The following is a 6,000-nucleotide window of genomic DNA, read 5'->3' as shown; positions in this document are numbered from 1 at the left end:
GCAGTGCGTCTTTTGGTTTCTTGACTGCAGCTTCGATGGGTGTTGCTTGTGGATCCAAGTAAAATCAAATCCTTGACAACGTCAATCTTTTCTCTGTTTATCATGATGCACATTGGTCCAGTTTTCTTTATGTTGAGGTGCAATCCATACTGAAGGCTGTGGTCTTGGATCTTCATTAGTAAGTCTTCAAGTCCTTTTCGCTTTCAGCAAACAAGGCTGTGTCATCTGTATAATGCAGATTGTTAATGAGCCTTCCTCCAATCCTGATGCCCCATTCTTCTTCATATAGTCCAGCTTCTCGGATTATTTGCTCAGCATACAGATTGAATAGGTATGGTTAAAGAATACAACCCTGACACACACCTTGCCTGATTTTAAACCAATCAGTATCCCTTTGCTCTGTCCAAACAACTGCCTCTTGATCTATGTAAAGGTTCCTTACGAGCACAATTAAGTGTTCTGGAAGTCCATTCTTCGCAATGTTATCCATAATTTGTTATGATTTACACAGTCGAATGCCTTTGCATAGTCAATAAAACGCAGGTAAACATTCTTCTGGTAGTCTCTGCTTTCAGCCAGGATCCATCTGACATCAGCAATGATATCCCTGGTTCCACTTTGTCTTCTAAAACCAGCCTGAATTTCCAGCAGTTCTCTGTCGATATATTGCTGCAGTCATTTTCGAATGATCTTCAGCAAAATTTTGCTTGTATGTGAATGACAACTTAAAAGGAAAGGTGTTGCATTCATTGTCAAAAAGAATATTTCAAGAGCTATCCTGAAGTACAACACTGTCAGTGATAGGATAATATCCATATGCCTACAAGGAAGACTAGTTATTACAACTATTATGCAAATTTATGCACCAACCACTAGGGCCAAAGATGAAGAAATAGAGGATTTTTATCAGCTGCTGCAGTCTGAAATTGATCGAACATGCAATCAAGATGCATTGGTAATTACTGGTGATTAGAATTCAAAAGTTGGGAACAAAGAAGAAGTATCAGTAGTTGGAAAATATGGCCTTAGTGATAGAAACAATGCCAGAGATCGAATGATAGAATTTTGTAAGACCAACTACTTCTTCGTTGCAAATACCTTCTTCCACCAACCTTATTGGCAACTATATACAGGGAGCTCACCAGATGGAACACACAGAAATCAAGTTGACTACATCTGTGGAAAGAGAAAATGGAAAAGCTCAGTATCATCAGTCGGAACAAGGCCAGGGGCCGACTGTGGAACAGACCGTCAATTGCTCATATGCAAGTTCAAGCTGAAAGTAAAGAAAATCAGAGCAAGTCCACAAGAGCCAAAATATGACCTTGAGTGTATCCTGCCTGAATTTAGAGACTATATGAAAAATAGGTTTGATGCATTGAACACTAGTGACCGAAGACCAGACGAGTTGTAGAATGACATTAAGGACCTCATCCATGAAGAAAGCAAGAGGTCATTGAAAAGACAGAAAAGAAAGAAAAGACCAAGAAGGATGTCAGAGGAGACTCTGAAACTTGCTCTTGAATGTGGAGCAGCTAAAGCAAAAGGAAGAATTGATGGAGTCAAAGAACTGAACAGAAGATTTCAAAGGGTATCTCGAGAAGACAAAGTAAAGTATTATAATGACATGTGCAAAGAGCTGGAGATGGAAAACTGAAAGGGAAAAATACGCTCAGCCTTTCCCAAGCTGAAAGAACTGAAGAAAAAGTTCAAGCCTGGAGTAGCAATAGTGAAGGACTGTATGCGGAAAATATTAAATGACGCAGGAAGCATCAAAAGAAGACAGAAGGAATAATACAGAGTCATTATACCAAAAAGGATTAGTCGATGTTCAAACATTTCAAGAAGTAGCATGTGATCAGGAACCGATGGTACTGAAGGAAGAAGTCCAAGCTGCTCTGAAGGCACTGGCAAAACACAAGGCTCCAGGAACTGATGGAATATCAGCTGAGATGTTTCAACAAACAGATGCAGCTCTGCAGGTGCTCACTCGTCTATGCCAGGAAATATGGCAGACACCTTCCTGGCCAACTAACTGGAAAAACTGGAAGAGATCCATATTTATGCCTATTCCCGAGAAAGGTGATCCAACTGAATGTGGAAATTATGCAACAACAAAGATGGCGTCGGACCCGGCAATGTTTAATTCTGTTATACACGGAAGCTCGCCGTGGGCTGGAGCCTACTCCACAGCAACTAACCACAACAGTGTAAGTAGCGCAGTGATTGTTAAACTTGAAAGTGCGTCGGAATTACCTGGAGGGCTTGTTAAAGCACAACATGCTGGGCCCATCTTAGAGTTTCTGACTTGGTCAGTCTGAACTGGAGCCTGAGAATTTGCGTTTCTAAAAGGTTTCCAGGTGATGTAGATTTGCTAATCAACTATTTAGAGAACTTCTGCCGCTCGGCTCCAGGTGATTGCACCATGAGGAAATGGATTCCAGAGCTGCTTCAGCGGTTCTGAGAGCTGACTACTCAGTACAATTACCTGAGGCACTTTTTATTTTTTAATAATTTTTATTGTGCTTTAAGTGAAAGTTTACAATCAAATCAATCTGTCACATATAAGCTTATATACACCCTACTCCATACTCCCACTTACTCTCCCCCTAATGAGTCAGCCCGCTCCCTCCTTCCAGTCTCTCCTTTCATGACAATTTTGCCAGTTTCTAACCCTCTCTACCCTCCCATCTCCCCTCCAGACAGGAGATGCCAACACAGTCTCAAGTGTCCACCTGATAGAAGTAGCTCACTCTTCATCAGCATCTCTCTCCCACCCGCTGACCAGTCCCTTCCATGTCTGATGAGTTGTCTTCGGGAATGGTTCCTGTCCTGCGCCAACAGAAGGTTTGGGGACCATGACTGCTGGGATTCTTCTCGTCTCAGTCAGACCATTAAGTCTGGTCTTTTTATGAGAATTTGGGGTCTGCATCCCACTGTTCTCCTGCTCCCTCAGGAGTTCTCTGTTGTGCTCCCTGTCAGGGCAGTCATCGGTTGTGGCCAGGCACCATCTAGTTCTTCTGGTCTCAGGATGATGTAAGTCTCTGGTTCATGTGGCCCTTTCTGTCTCTTGGGCTCATAGTTATCGTGTGACCTTGGTGTTCTTCATTTTCCTTTGATCCAGGTGGGTTTAGACCAATTGATGCATCTTAGATGGCCGCTTGTCAGCATTTAAGACCCCAGACGCCACTTTTCAAAGTGGGATGCAGAGTGTTTTCATAATAGAATTATTTTGCCAATTGACTTAGAAGTCCCCTTAAGCCATAGTCCCCAAACCCCCGCCCTTGCTCCGCTGACCTTTGAAGCATTCATTTTATCCCGGAAACTGCTTTGCTTTTGGTCCAGTCCAGTTGAGCTGACCTTCCCTGTATTGAGTATTGTCCTTCCCTTCACCTAAAGTAGCTCTCATCTACTAACTAATCAGTAAATAACCCTCTCCCCGCCTCCCTCCACCCCCCCTCTCATAACCACAAAAGAATGTGTTCTTCTCAGTTTATACTATTTCTCAAGATCTTATAATAGTGGTCTTATACAATATTTGTCCTTTTGCCTCTGACTAATTTCGCTCAGCATAATGTCTTCCAGGTTCCTCCATGTTATGAAATGTTTCACAGATTCGTCACTGTTCTTTATCGATGCATAGTATTCCATTGTGTGAATATACCACAATTTATTTAACCATTCACCTGTTGATGGACACCGTGGTTGCTTCCAGCATTTTGCTATTGTAAACAGAGCTGCAATAAACATGGGTGTGCATATATCTGTTCGTGTAAAGGCTCTTATTTCTCTAGGGTGTATTCTGAGGAGTGGGATTTCTGGGTTGTATGGTAGTTCTATTTCTAACTTTTTAAGAAAACGCCAGATAGATTTCCAAAGTGGTTGTACCATTTTACATTCCCACCAGCAATGTATAAGAGTTCCAATCTCTCTGCAGCTTCTCCAACATTTACTATTTTGTGTTTTTTGGATTAATGCCAGCCTTGTTGGAGTGAGATGGAATCTCATCGTACTTTTAATTTGCATTTCTCTAATGGCTAATGATCGAGAGCATTTTCTCATGTATCTGTTAGCTGCCTGAATATCTTCTTTAGTGTAGTGTGTGTTCATATCCTTTGCCCACTTTTTGATTGGGTTGTTTGTCTTTTTGTGGTTGAGAACCTGAGGCACTTTTAAAGTATATTGTTGTTGTTGCCAGATGTCTTCAAGTTAGTTCTGACTTACAGCTACCCTATGTATAACAGAAGGAAACACTGCCCAGTCCTGCATCTTCCTCACAATCACAGCCGTCTGAGCCCACCATTGCAGCCACTATCTCAATCCAACTCAATGAAGGTCTTCTTTTATCTGACCCTCTACTTTACCATGCATGATGTCCTTCTCCAGGGACTGATCTTTCCTGATAACGTGTCCAAAGTACGTGGGATGAAGTTGCACCATCCTTGCTTCTGAGAAACATTCTGGCTGTACTCCTTACAAGACAGATCCGTACTTTCTCCTGATAGTCCGTGATATACTCAATATTCTTCGCCAACACCATAATTCAAAGACATTAATTCTTCTTCTGTCTTCCTTAGTCATTGTCCAGCTTTCTCATGGATATGAGGCCATTGAAAATACCATGGATTGGGTAAGGCACACCTTAGTCCTCAAAGGGACATATTTGTTTTTTTAACACTTTAAAGAGATATTTTGCAGCAGATTTGCCCAATGTAATATGTCATGTGATATTTCCCCCTTAACAATGGGTTTAATTTTCCAAATCTTTAAACTTATGTAAAAGAAGTCATACATATTTTTCTCTGACTTGTTTTTTTCACTCATCATTCTATTTCTGAGATGCATTCATATTGATATGTATGGCTTTACTGCATTTTTTAAAAAATTTTATTGCATTTTAGGTGAAAGTTTACAGTGCAAATTAGTTTTTCATTCAAAAATTTATACACAAATTGTGTTGTGACATTGATTGTAATCCCCGCAATGTGTCAGCACTCTCCCCCTTTCCATCCTGGTTTCCCTGTGTCATTCCTTCAATTTTCCTGTCTCTTTCTGCCTTCTCATCTTTGATGTGGGCAGGTGTTGTCCATTTGTTCTCATATACTCGATTTAACTGTGAAGCATGCTCCCCTTACGTATGATTGTTGGTTTTATAGGCCTGTCTAATCTTTGGCTGAAAGGTGGACTTCGGGAGTGGCTTCAGTTCTGAGTTACCAGGAGGTATGGGGCCGTAGTCTCAGGGGTTCCTCCAGTCTCTGTTAGACCGGTACATCTAGTCTTTTTTTGTGAATTTGAATTTTATTCTACATTTTTCCACCATTCTGTCTGGTACCCTCTATTGTGATCCCTGTCAGAGCGCTCAGTGGTGGTAGCCAGGCACCATCTAGTTCTTCTGGGCTCAGGCTGGTGGGGATTGTGGCTCATATGGTCCATTAATCCTTTGCACTAATATTTTCCTTGTGTCTTTGGTTTTATTCATTCTCCTTTGCTCCAACCATGATAGGACCAAATCATGTATATTAGATGACCTCTCAAAAGCTTTTAAGACCGTAAACACTATCAGCAAAGTAGAATGTAGAACATTTTCTTTTTGAACTCTGTTATGCCAGTTGAGATAGATGTCATCTGAGACCATGGTCCTCAGCCCTCAGCTCCAGGAACTCAATCCCTCAAGGTATTTGAATGTGTCCAGGGCACTTCTATGACTTTGCCTTAATCAAATTGTGCTGCCTTCACCTATATCGTGTGTTGTCTTTCCCATCACCTAATTTGTCTAATACCTAGTTAGTGATTTCCCCTCCCCACCCCTCCATTCCCTCATTACCATCAAAGGGTGTTCCTTTTCTATGTGTAAACCTTAGTGGTCTCATACAGTATTAGCCCTTTCTTGAATGACAGATTTCACTCAGCATAGTGCTCTCCAGTTTCATCCATGTTGTGAGATGTTTCTTGAATTCATTGTTTCCTCTAGGTTCTCAAATTTTTTGGAGTGCAATTTTT

This window comes from Loxodonta africana, chromosome 9 (assembly GCF_030014295.1).
Source record: "Loxodonta africana isolate mLoxAfr1 chromosome 9, mLoxAfr1.hap2, whole genome shotgun sequence".
NCBI lineage: Eukaryota > Metazoa > Chordata > Mammalia > Proboscidea > Elephantidae > Loxodonta > Loxodonta africana.
Note: the sequence above shows the minus strand (reverse complement) of the source record.